At 38.3% G+C, this 14,382-nt stretch overlaps 1 long non-coding RNA gene across 2 annotated transcripts in view; it reads left to right on the top strand.

The window, feature by feature from the left end:
- The window catches only part of LOC106505751, a 38,156-nt gene extending 27,944 nt beyond the window's left edge, over nucleotides 1-10,212 (top strand). The window contains exons 2-3 of one of the 2 annotated variants that reach the window (XR_001300449.2): nucleotides 8,074-8,202; nucleotides 9,988-10,212. This is a non-coding gene — a long non-coding RNA (uncharacterized LOC106505751). The remainder of the gene's footprint in view (nucleotides 1-8,073; nucleotides 8,203-9,987) is intronic. The other variant, XR_002337761.1, reaches the window with a different exon arrangement.

Below are 14,382 nucleotides of genomic sequence, written 5' to 3'. Positions count from 1 at the left end.
ATTCCCGTCGTGGCGCAGTGGTTAACGAATCCGACTAGGAACCATGAGGTTGCGGGTTCGGTCCCTGCCCTTGCTCAGTGGGTTAACGATCCGGCGTTGCCGTGAGCTGTGGTGTAGGTTGCAGACGTGGCTCGGATCCCGCGTTGCTGTAGCTCTGGCGTAGGCTGGTGGCTACAGCTCCGATTCAACCCCTAGCCTGGGAACCTCCATATGCCGCGGGAGCGGCCAAAGAAATAGCAACAACAACAACAAAAGACAAAAGACAAAAAAAAAAAAAAAAAAAGAGTGTCATGATTTATTAAACCAGTTCCATATTAATAGGCATTTGATTATTTCAACCTTGTGATATCACAGTGTAGCAATGGCATATCTTTTACCTCTTTGCCTCAGCTGGGTTGCCAATGCCAGTCAGTTACTTTTCTTCTTAAATTTTATGTTTTTCAAGATTTTGTCTTTTTCTCTTCTCATAGTACTCACTGACCCCTATGACATCATATTTATTCTCATGGCTTTAATTACTATCTATATGTTGATGCCTTTTTTTTTTCTTCTGCTTTTTAGGACCATACCTGTGGCATATGGAAGTTTCCAGGCTAGGGGTAAAATCAGAGCTACAGCTGCCTGCTGATACCACAGCCACAGCAACTCAGGATCCAAATGTTGTCTGTGACTTACAGCATAGCTCACGGCAATGTCGGATCCCCAACCCACTGAGTGAGGCTAGGGATAGAACCCGTATCTTCAAGGATACTAGTTGTATTTGTTTTGACTGCACCACAATAGGAACTCCTGCTGATGCTTCTTACATCTGCATTTCTAACCTATATTTTCCTTTTCATGTCTAGAATATATATTAATTGCCTGTTGTACAATTTATTGGTATCTCTGAGGTGAATGTCAAGAGTGAAATGGATCTCTTTGTACTCACCACTCTTGGGCCCCATCAAATATGTTCTTCCTAAGTAGTCCCCCTACCTTGATGACTGACACCACAGTTCCCAGTTGCCCAAAGTAAAAAGTTGAGTAGAACCATTCGTTTCTTCTCTTTAACATCTTTATCCAATCAGTCACCAAGTATTGTTCATTCTACTTCCTATATACTCTCTGCAATATTGTGATTTGTAAGAAATATGTATTTGGTCATATATATTTTGTCCACAGTTCCTGGCTCACAGCTCCCCAAATCCTAGGAATTTTCTCAGTGTTGAGAGTGACAAAGGTGTATTTTGTTATATGAATGTAGAGACTTTTAGAAACACATAAAGAGTGGGCTTGGTTGCTGGAAGAACCAGCAGGGATTAGAGGGTTTGGGATTTTCAGTCCCAGCCCTTAATTTCCAGGGAGGAGATGGGGTCTTGAGGTTGAATCAATCACCACTGGACAATGATTTAGTCAATCATGACTATGTGATGAAACCACCATAAAAACTGAAAAGAATAGCTTTTTGTTCCCTTTTTTAGAGAGCTTTCACACCAGAGAATCCAAAGGCTTTTGCTTGCTACTCTGCCGGGCTCCAAGCTTCACAAGCACAGAAGCTCCTTTGTTTGAGACCTTGTCCTACCTATCTCTTTGTCTGGCTATTGACTTGTATCCTTTAGTATCCTTTTATAATGGGCAATCAAGTGAGTAAACAGGTTTCCAGAGTGCTGTGAGCCATTTAGCAGATTAACTCAACCTGAGGTCATGGGCACCTCTGATAGAAGCATAGGAAACACACATGAAAAGATGCTCAACATCACTAATTATTAGAGAAATACAAATCAAATCTACAATAAGGTGCCACCTCATACCAGTCAGAATAGCCATCATCAAAAAGTTTACATTCCTGGATTCTTCAATATCTGCACATCAATCAGTGTGATACACCACATCAATAAACTGAAAAATAAAAACCATATAATCCTCTCAATAGATGCAGAAACAGCTTTTGACAAAATTCAACACCCACTTCTGATAAAAATTCTCCAGAAAGTGGGCATAGAAGGAAACTACCTAAACATAATAAAAGCCATACATGACAAACCCACAGATAACATCATTCTCAACGGTGAAAAACTGAAAGCATTTCCACTAAGATCAGGAATAAGACCAGGATGTCCACTTTCACTACTGTTATTCAACATAATTTTGGAAGACTATCAATGGCAATCAGAGAATAAAAAGATATAAAAGGAATCCAAAGTGGAAAAGAAGTAAAACTATCACTGTTTGCAGATGACATGATACTATACCTAGAAAATCCTAAAGACACTACCAGAAAACTGTTAGAGCTCATCAAATAATTCGATAAAGTTGCAGGATACAAAATTAATGCACAGAAATTGATTGCATTTCTATATACTAACAATAAAGGATCAGAAAGAAAAATTAGGGAAACCATCCCATTTACATCACATCAAAAAGAATAAAATAGCTAGGAATAAACCTCTCTAAAGTGACAAAAGACCTATACTTTGAAAGCCATAAGATGCTGATGAAAGAAATCAAAGATGACACAAATGGATGGAAAGATATACCATGCTTTTGGATTGGAAGAGTCAATATTATCAAAAAGACTATACTACCAAAGTCAATCTACAGACTCGATGCAATCCTGATAAAATTACCAAGGGCATTCTTCACAGAACTAGAACAAAATATTTTAAAATGTGTATGGAAACACAAAAGATCCCAAATAGCCAAATCAATATTGAAAAAGAAAACCAGGACTGGAAGAATCAGGCTCCCTGACTTTAGACTACACTACAAAGCTACAATATTCAAAACAGCATGGTACTGGCACAAAGACAGAAATATACATCAATGGAATAGGATGGAAAGCCCAGAAATAAACCCAAACAACTATGGTCAACTAATCTATGACAAAGGAGGCAAGAACATACAGTGGAAGAAAGACAGTCTCTTCAGTAAGTGGTACTGGGAAAACTGGACAGCTACATGTAAAAGAATGAAATTAGAACACTCTCTAACACCATACACCAAAATAAACTCAAAATGGATTAAAGACTAAATGTAAGGCCAGATACTATAAAACTCCTAGACGAAAACATAGGCAGAATGCTCTTTGATGTAAGTCATAGCAACATCTTGTTTGATCCACCTTCTAAAATAATGACAATAAAAACAAAAATAAACTAATGGGACCTGATTAAACTCAAAAGCTTTTGCACAGCAAAGAAAACCATTAAAAAAAAAGAAAAGACAACCCATAGAATGGGAGAAAATCTTCACAAATGGTGTAAAAGACAAGGGCCTAGTCTTCAAAATAAACTGCTCGTACAACAACAAAACCCAATTGAAAAATGGGCAGAAGACCTAAGCAGTCATTTCTCCAAAGAATACATACAGTTGGCAAATAGGCACATGAAAAAAATTATTAGAGAAATGCAAATCAAAACTACAATGAGGTATGACCTCACTGGTCAGAATGGCCATCACTAACAAGTCAACAAATAACAAATGCTGGAGAGGGTGTGGAGAAAAGGCAACCCTCCTACACTGTTGGTGGGAATGTAAATTGGCACAACCACTATGGAAAACAGTGTGGAGGTTCCTCAGAAAATTAAATATAGAACTACCATATGAGGAGTTCCCATTGTGGCTCAGCAGTAATGAACCCAAAGAGTATCCATGAGGATGTGGGTTCAGTCCCTCGCTCAGTGGGTTAAGGAACCAGTGCTGCTGTGACCTGTGGTGTAGGTTGCAGACGTGGCTTGGATCCTGCATTGCTGTGGATATGGCATAGGCCAGCAATTGCAGCTCTGAATAGACCCCTAGTATGGGAATTTCCATATGCCATGGGTACAGATCTAAAAAAAAAAACAGCAACAAAAAAACCTACCAGGGAGTTCCCGTCGTGGCGCAGTGGTTAACGAATCTGACTAGGAACCATGAGGTTGCGGGTTCGATCCCTGCCCTTGCTCAGTGGGTTAACGATCCGGCGTTGCCGTGAGCTGTGGTGTAGGTTGCAGACGCGGCTCGGATCCCGCGCTGCTGTGGCCCTGGTGTAGGCCAGCGGCTTCAGCTCCGATTAGACCCCTAGCCTGGGAACTTCCATATGCCGCAGGAGCGGCCCAAGAAATGGCAAAAAGACAAAAAAAAAAAAAAAAAAAAAAAAAAACCTACCATATGCTCCAACAGTCTCATTACTGGGCATGTATCTGGACAAAACTACACTTCAAAAAGATACATGCGCCCCTATGTTCATAGTGGCACTATTCACAATAGCCAAGACATGGAAACAACCTACATGTCCAATGACAGATGAATGGATTAAGAAGATGTGGTGCATAAATACAATGGAATGCTACTCAGCCAAAAAAAGGACAAAAGAATGTCATCTTCAGAACATGGATGCAAATAGAGACTCTCATACTAAGTGAAGTAAGTCAGAAAGAGAATGACAAATATCATATGATATCACTTATATGTGGAATCTCAAATATGGTACAAATGATCCTATTTGCAAAACAGAAAGTGATCACAGAAATGGAGAGCAGACTTGTGGTTGCCAGGGGGGAAGTCGTATGGATGGGGAGTTTGGGGCTGATGGATACAAACTATTACATTTAGAATTGATAAGCAGTTCAACATCGCTGATTATAAGAGAAATGCAAATCAAAACTACCATGAGATACCACCTCACACCAGTCAGAATGGCCATCATTAATAAATCCACAAATAACAAGTGCTGGAGGGGCTGTGGAGAAAAGGGAACCCTCCTGCACTGCTGGTGGGAATGTAAACTGGTACAGCCACTATGGAGAACAGTTTGGAGATACCTTAGAAATCTATACTTAGAACTTCCATATGACCCTGCAATCCCACTCTTGGGCATCTATCCGGACAAAGCTCTACTTAAAAGAGACACATGCACCCGCATGTTCATTGCAGCACTATTCACAATAGCCAGGACATGGAAACAATCCAAATGTCCATCGACAGAGGATTGGATTCGGAAGATGTGGTATATATACACAATGGAATACTACTCAGCCATAAAAAAGAATGACATAATGCCATTTGCAGCAACATGGATGGAGCTAGAGAATCTCATACTGAGTGAAATGAGCCAGAAAGACAAAGACAAATACCATATGATATCACTTTTAACTGGAATCTAATATCCAGCACAAATGAACATCTCCTCAGAAGAGAAAATCATGGACTTGGAGAAGAGACTTGTGGTTGCCTGATGGGAGGGGGAGGGAGTGGGAGGGATCGGGAGCTTGGGCTTATCAGACACAACTTAGAATAGATTTACAAGGAGATCCCGCTGAATAGCATTGAGAACTATGTCTAGATACTCATGGTGCAACAGAACAAAGGGTGGGGGAAAAAATGTAATTGTAATGTATACATGTAAGGATAACCTGACCCCCTTGCTGTACAGTGGGAAAAAAAAAAAAGATATGTTGAAAGACTAACTACAATATCTTAGAACATGATCTTATTTGGAAACAGAATCATTGCAGATGTAATTAAGTTAAATGAAGTCATACTAGGGTAGCATGGACCAACACTTAATCCAATATATCTGGCATCCCAAATGAGATAAGATGATGTGAAGAGAGATATGTATGGAGAATGCCATATCACCACAGAGGAAGGGATTAGAGTGATGCAGCCACGGAATGCCGCCATGAAAAGTTAGGAAGAGGAAAAGGAGGATTCTATGCAGAGTTTCATAGGGAGCACAGCCCTGATGACACCCTGATTTTGGACTTTTAGCCTCCAGAACTGTGAAAGAATAGATTTTTCTTGTTTTAAGCCACATAGTTTGTGGTACTTTGTTAGCACAGCCCTAGGAAACCAATGCAGTCATCTTCATCAGTAATGTATTACCCTGATCAATCAGTCTAGTTACTGAATCTTTAATAGAAGAAGTTTTTTTTTTTTAAAGATACATTGGTAATTTTTTAAGATTAGAAAATGTTAGTATATCTTAGTTTTCACTTAGTAAAGAGTATCATAGAATTTGGTTCAAACCCTCATTATCTGATGAGAAATGAAGACTGAGGGAGGAAAGTGGTTTGCCCAAGGTCACACAGGTATTATGCAGAAGAAACAGAACCAGAACTCAGATCTTTGGATGCATAGGTCACTGTCTTTTCCATTACATATATTTGCACAATTTCAATTATTTTCAAGTTCCTTTTAGCTCTAGTCTTTCTCTTTGCCTTTTTCTTTTTATCTTTGCAGTGAAATTTAATAATGAGCAATGAAATATGCTTAGTCAATGGAGTGTAGCTTGGAGCTCAGAGGATAGTCCATCCTTACACCCCAAAATAAATCCTTTTATTATATTCACCCTGATTTTGTGAAGGTGGATTTTAGTTTTACTTGAGAATCTTTGAAATCCCTTTATGTCTCTAGAGGTCAGTATGGCTTAAAGAAAATTTGTTTAAAACTATATTTAATTAACATTTAATTCAAAGCACTTTAATCAAAGGTGACAATAAAATGATGATCCAGGGGAACAGAGATTAATTAAGCATCACAATTCTGTAAACATTGCCATATACAATCATATAAATTTTGGCACATGGAACTTTTCACTGAACCTACAGATCTTAATATTCTTGGAAATAATTTGATTCCTAGACTTTCAACATGTAAAAGAGTATCATTTTTACTTAAAAATATATGACTAAACCCTTCTAAATTCCTTTTAGAATGGGATGTTTGTATTTATGTTGAAGGCTGTTTGAATGAACATTTGTGACTAGTCATTATTTCTCTATGATGACACTTTGAAGTAGTTTTATGGCTTTGTTTTAAACTATTTCAAAGTGTCATTTAATGCAGAAGAGGCTTTGCGAGCTACTTAGGATGGAGAATTTCCATGGGGACAACAAGAATGTTATGAAAAGACTGCTAAATCTGCGTCAACTATGAATTTTATTATTCACAGAGCTCTCAAAATTCTTTTCTTTTCCTATTCTTCTTCCTCACCTTCGTTTGTTGAGAAGAGCTAAGTGTTAATTGTTGACTAAATTAATAGTCTTCGTGCCATAATTAAGAAAGCTAAGATAAGTTTGACCATTGGAGTGCCTTTCAGTGAGCAAATGGTAATGTAGAGACAAGGAGGGGAACTTATGTTTACTGAGAGTCTCCCTGGGGGACAAATGCCACACTTGTCATAACCTGAACTGTTCTGTTATTATTTTTTCCTTTCTTGGGGGCTTCAGGGACAATTTTCTTTATAGAAAGTTTATTGCTAAGGTGTGTTGGTAATTTTTTAAGATTAGAAAATGTCAGTATATTTTTTTAAGATTAGAAAATGTTAGTATATCACCTAGTAAAGAGTTCATAGAATTTGGTTCAAACCCTCAACATCTGATGAGAAAATGTTAAGAAAATCCATTGCTAAGATTTAAAAAGCACTGGGTAGCAGAGCAGAGACAGTAAGTTATAAGTAGAGTAAGGAGGGCTGATTGGAAGAAACAAACACACTGGAAGCAGTGAAAAACAGGAGCTAAAATATGACTGTAGGACAAAAGAAAGGAAAACCAGAAGTGTGGGCCAGGAACTCCCTGTTCATAGCAGCCTGGGCCATTTAGTGTACAGGGAAAAGACTGTGCATACCTTAGTGGCTCCTAAGGGCTCTATTGTCATTCTCATCATTCAACACAGTTGAACACTTATTATAGTGTGCTGGACAATATTCTCATAGCTGGGGATATGAAAAAATATTTAGCACAGATTCTGCCCTAAAGTTTATTTTATATGGAAAGGAAATATATTAAAGAAAAAAAAAACAACAACACCCAATTTACCACAGTCTATATGGTACCAGAAACTAATAGAAAAGTTCTGAGGAAGTAGGAATTATGGAGCATTGGATTTCTCAGGAAAGAAGTCACAAGCAAGTTCAACAGACACTGATAGCTATTTATCAAACCCATTTTCTCTTATTCCTGGGCCCACAGACTCCCTTGCAAGTTTAGATGTGGCCATGTAAATGAGTTTTAGCCAACAGGAAATTAATAGGCATGCTGTGTGCCATAGATAGTCATAGTCTATATAATCCTCTATACATGATCCTCCATGTGCTTTCTCTTTCTGGGGCAGCAACATTGGAAGCCAAGTGTTAGAGCAATGGCAGAGCAATCAGATGGAAGGAGCCTGGGTTCCTGGGTTTCTGATCATTGCATGAAGAGGAGCCACTTGACAATCAGGAGCATCCAATTTGGACTTAATGTGAGCAAGAAATTAAACTCTGTTTATGTCAAACCATTGAGATTTTGGTATTTTTCTGTCACAAAGGTGACAGAAAAATACCAAATGCTACCTATCTAATACAGAACATGAGATTAAAACAGAATGTTAAGGATTGTTAAAGGATATGTAGATTATAGATAACTATAAAAGATGCTGAGAGCATCTCAGACAGGAAATATGAAATGAGCAATGCCATGGGGAAGGAAATGCAATGCAATTGGCTGAAAAGGAATATTAAAGAAGGTGATCAGGTTAGGTATATCTTGTTTTATGAAAGTTAAGGGTTTGGACCTGACTTTATTCTGAGTGAGGAGGCAATTGGAAAGATAAAGGGAAACACTATTATCTCTTTGGATGATGAAGGCTTGTTGTTTCAGTGGTAGCAGAAGCATGCTCTAGGATGATTCACTTGGAGGCAGTGAATGGAATGGCTTAGTTGTCGGTGAGGTCAGAATGGAGCCAGAGAGATCTTCTAGGAGAGTGTGAGTGAGCACCCAGACTGAGTGATTGATGGTAGAGGGGATCAAAGCAAAGGCTCAATGAATGATGCATTATCAAGTATGAATGTGAATGACTAACTGTGGGAGCACTGAGAAAGGAAAGCACTATAACTTCCAGGTCTGTATGTTAGCTCACAACAGTGAGTAATACTTGCAGTTGTAAGTTTGGCACACGAAAAGAGTATAATGTTTATTGTTTCTAAGAAAGCAAGTTAGTATATGATGTGTTCTAAAAAGACTAGAAAAATAATGTAAAATATGTCAGCATATGGCATGCTTGGCAATTCATTTTATCTTTTTGGACACAGAGACAGACTACATTTCCCAGCCTTCCTTGCAGCAAGGTAAAAACATGTGCTGAATTCTAGCCAAACAAATATGGGTATCAATGGTATATACCATTTCCAGGTCTCTCTATAAAACCCTGCCTTTGATTTCCCAGCCTCTCTTCTCCTTCTGTGGCAATCTTAGGGTATATAGCCTAAGTGAAAAGCTGTAATATGGAAGAATCTTAGATTTGAGTCATTACTTAGATGAGAACTTTCAGAATTGTCACTCAACTACACTGAACCATGACTTGAGAGAGAAATGAATCTCTATTGTATTAACCCCTGATATTTTAGGGTGTATTTATTACAGCAGCATAGCTAATCTCTTTCTGAACGACACACAACACTTATTGAATCATTCAGTTAATTCTTATTGAGCATCTAATATGTTCAAGGGATGGGCCAGCCCTGAAATCAAATTTATTAATAGTATCTCCTGGTAGAATATTCCCATGATATCACCATTCCAATGCATTTTTATTACACTGAAATTTATTGAAAATGTGAAGTTAATTACTTCAAATTTAGAATGGATAAGCAATGAGGTTCTACTATATAGCACAGTTAACTATATCCAATCTCTTGGACTAGACCATGATGGAAGATAATATTAGAAAAGGAACACTGTAAATCAACTATACTTTAAATAATAAATTAAAAAAATCAAAGTCATTCACCTGTTTACTATCATTCTCCCATTCTTTCGATCTTAATTACTAAGTTGTGGTCCTTGCTTCAGTTTTTTAAATAAGAGAGTTGACAGTGTATTTCCATCATCTTTTATTAAATTCCTTTTGACAAAACTTCTACTAACCAGGTGAGAGACTTAAGGAAATCTTATATCATACTTATCTTACCTGAAATGGTTTTGGGGGTATTGACAGATACAATTTGGAGATTCTTTTATTTTCTTGTATTTTTCCTTTTTGTGACAGCCGATGACTTGACGCCAAAACATCTGCCCACATGTGCTGAAGATCTGTGCAGAGAATGAAAACCTTGATTACCTTGCGAACTTCACTTCTGCAACAGGAAGTTAAAAACTTGAAATTTATATTGAAATGGATTTATATGTCTTCTTTCTGTCAAATACACCTTCACATCTGAATGTGAGAGTCTGATGTGAACATTCATCAAAGAATAAATTTACTTCCAATGTGCTTTTGAATCCTCATCATTATTTTCATTGAACAGTGTCAGAGTAATTACCAGGTACCATTCTTAGTGTGGAAACTGTAGGCAGATCTGATCTCTGGAAAGCAAACTGTTTCTTTTAATTAGTGTCACTTTGTGCTTTAAAGTAGGTTGGAAGGTAATAGCTCAGATATAGTTTTAGCATTTTCCCCAAAATAAAAGCAGCTTTATTATTTTTATGACTGTAAATATACTATGCGAACATTTAAAAATTGAGGCAGTGTAGAAAAGCATAAGGAAGAGTAGAAGACTACCCCAAAACCTACTAAGAAGAGAGAACTTCTATTAATATTTTGGAATGTTTCCTTTAAGCCTTCTCTATTCACAAACAAAAAACACATATACTCAGAGGCAGACAGTTTTGCATAAACAGAATAACACCATAGATATTTTTATAATTTAAATTTCCACTCACAAACCTGACATAGAGGTCTACTTGTCAATAAGTCTAGAGCTACAAAGTCATTTTAAAGGCTATAAACTCCTTCTTAGGAAAATATCATAATATAAGTAGTTTACTATTGACGGACATTCGGGTTGTTTCCAGTTTTTTACTATTATAAACAATATTGCCATGAGCATATATGTATATAAAGCTGAATTTGTGTGAGTAGTGTAAATTACTAGGGTGAAGTTGCTGGGAGAAGGCAAGCACATTTACTATTTCCAAGTTTAATATTGCTGGAAGGAGAGCATACATATCATTTTGGCTAATGCATTGGAAAGACAACGGAGAAGAAGATGATTAAATTCAAAGGGATTGAGAGAAGGAAATTCCCTCTTCTAGTGTACCAAGAATAAGTCAAAACTACCTGAAATAGATGAGAGAACATGCACATCTTCTAAAGGCTATTCGGTTGTTCTTTAAAATCTTTCTTGGATGTGGAGTCTGGTATTCTAGTGTATGGCAGTCCTCAGTGTATCATGACATTTATTAATGTTGCATCCAAGATGTAAATTTAGTGTGAGTGGCAAAAAGGGGAGGATTTTATTGGAGCAGAATCATCACAGCCCTGCTGCAGTTCATTTGCTTCTCTTGCTCTAAGACAGTCTGTGGGATCCCTAATGACTGGTTCTGCTAGTGTGTTGTGAAGTTGTCCATGAGCAACTCATGGTTCCCACCTTGCTGCTTCACAAGCACTTGATTCCCATGACTTTGCTGAAGAAAATGAGAATGTTTAGATGTACTTATTTCCTCTTTCCTCTGCTTCACAGAGCTAAGTGCTCTGAAAAGGCAAGGCAGAAGAAGTTGCAATTTTAGGGTTGCAAACACAGGATTTGGAGTCTGTATTCATTAACAATAAACCCACAAACTGTCTGGAGTCTTATGGGGATTACCATGACTAAAGTTTGTTTTTAGCTTTCAGAAAGTCTGATGTGCATCTCAGGACCCCTCACAGCTACTTTCTTCCACTTAGTATCCCCTGGATCCAGGGTTTCTCTGTTTTGAGATTCTCTCATCTCACCTCAACTCCTGGCTCCCAGGGTTGCCACCCTTAAATGCCTCAGCTCAGAAGTGACACACATCACTGTTATCTGCTCATAATTTTTTCTGCTTAGAGTACATTGGCTACATGACTCCAGGGTAACTGCATGGAGACTGGGAAATGTAGGGTAGCACTACTGTATGGTGCAGTCAGACCTGGTATTAATAGTTCTGTTTCTTAGAGTTCCCATCATGGCTCAGCAGTTAATGAACCCGACTAGTATCCATGAGGATGTGGATTTGATCCCTGGCTTCACTCAGTGGGTTAAGGATCTGGCATTGCTGTGGCTGTGGCATAGGCTGGCAGCTATAGCTCCAATTCGACCCCTAGCCTGGGAATTTCCATATGCTGTGAGTACAGCCCTAAAAAAAATAAAGACCAAAAAAAATTTTTGTTTCTCAACCTAAATGTCCACTGACAAATGAATGGATTAAGAATATGTGGTATATATACACAATGGAATATTACTCAGCCATAAAAAAGAACAAAATAATGCCTTTTGCAGCAACATGGATTCAACTAGAGATTCTCATACTAAGTGATGTAAAAGTTAGATAAAAACAAATACCACATGATGTCAACTTATATGTGGAATCTCAAATATGGTACAGATGAACCTATTTACAAAACAGAAACAGACAGACATGGAGAACAGACTTGTGGCTGCCAAGGAGCAGTTGCGTGAGGGAGTGGGATGGACTGGGAGTTTGGGGTTAGTAGATGCAAACTATGACATTTAGAATGGATAAAAAATAAGGTTCTACTGTATAGTATAGGGAACTACATCCAATCTCCTGGGATAGGCCATGATGGAAAATAATATTAAAAAAGTATATATATGTATGAGTGGGTCACCTTGCTGTACAGCAGAAAATGGTACAACACTGTAAATCAACTATACGTTAATAAAAAATTTTGAAAAATAGTTCTGTTTCTTACTAGTGTGTGAATATTTCTGTGCCTCAGTTTTCTCATTTGTGCAATGGGATCAGAATACCTCTCACATGGTGTTGAATGAGATAATATGTGTAAAGTCACATAGAAAGTCCTCAAGAAAAGAATTTAGAGCTACCAATATTAGTGGTAGCTACCCTGGGAAATGAATATAATTACAACCAGTCAGGGTTTGAGTTGGTTCACAGAATGTCAACTTCCAGTTGACAAAGGAAATCTTCAACATGCAGAAGGCATTTGGGTTGCTTTCTGAAAAAAATGTGCTGTCTCCTTTAAATCTGTGGAGGAGAAAAGCAGTTTTGCAGAGAGTGGGGCCATAAAGGGAAGAAAAATTAGTGCTGAGGATATTTCAGTGTGTTCTGACCTGAAATGAAAAACAAATTATGAGCAAATGACAAGTAAGCTGGTGTTAGTTACACGTCAGTAGTCTGTGCTTTATAAACAAAAGACTTTAGTTCTGGTTACATTATTTTTGGGGTCTGCTAAGAGGCTGGGTGAACCATGTTTGGTTTGACCTCTGGAATTCTGAGTAGGGGAATGAAAAAACCCTCAAAGGAGGTGCCTGATTCTCCCATAGGAAGTTTGAAACACACTGGTAGATTATTTGCATCTTTTTGTACAAAAGACATTTACAGAGCTCAACTGTGGGGACAAAGGGTGAATAAGGCATCCTCTGCTTCTGGAACCAGCTTTTGATTTTTGATTTTAGAGCTCAGTTTCTGATCTCTGCATTTCTCCCTTGATTTGTAGAACTTGTAATTCTCTTCTTTGGTTTGCCTGGCATACCCAGGCCTCAATTCTTGGCCCTGCTTATTTTCTCAGTTTTGATGAGAAGCAATCTTAATTTGCCCCTGCCTCAGGGAATCTCTTTGACTTAGTTGAGCCCTGGACTTCCTCTCAGTTTGATCCCAGGAGTCTCACTCAGTCTTGGTGATGGTAGGGTGGCACTGTCAAGAAGGAATGCTATGGGGCCAGGCTGCCTGTGTCAGAATCCTGTGTCTGAAGCTCAGTGGCCAAATAACCTTGGTCAAAACACAGCCCTTGTGCCTCAGTTTTTTTTATTGGAAAATGTGGATAGTAGTAATTAATGATAGTACTGGTCTCATTGTTTTGTGAGGATTAAATAAAGGTTAAATTGAGTAAAAGTGCATAGAACCATGCCTGGCCTATAGTCACTACTTATGATTTTCATCTATTATTATTTAGGGTGCCCTGAGAAATAGGAAGGAAACAATTAATTTGGCTCAGAAGAGCCAGGAAAAGCACCATAGAAATGATGACACTTGAACAGACTTTGGATCAATGAGTAAATTCCCAGGGAAGGGCTTCGAGGAAGGGCAATCTAAGCAGAGAGGAAGACTGATATAAAAACTTAGGTATCAGACGTAAAATAAGCTCACATGCATGGAACACTGAATGAATGGTGAGGGTGGGGCGAGGGTGATATGGCAAGTGTCCAGATAGGAGAAGTGGAACAAGGGGAAACTGAGATGGACTTTTAATGCCAAACCAGTAAGTTAGTTCTTGACTCCCAGGCAGCAAGAAGCCAGCAAAGATCTTTAGGCAAGGAAGTGATTATGTTCAAGTAAGATCACACTGGCTGTGGTGTGAAAGATGAATTACAGTGGACTGGAGTGCTGGCAAGGAGTCCCATGGAAGAGGCTCTTTCATTAATCCAGGGTGAGAAATCATGTG

This window comes from Sus scrofa, chromosome 13 (assembly GCF_000003025.6).
Source record: "Sus scrofa isolate TJ Tabasco breed Duroc chromosome 13, Sscrofa11.1, whole genome shotgun sequence".
NCBI classification, from domain to species: Eukaryota; Metazoa; Chordata; class Mammalia; order Artiodactyla; family Suidae; genus Sus; species Sus scrofa.
This window is presented reverse-complemented; position numbering and strand designations above follow the sequence as displayed.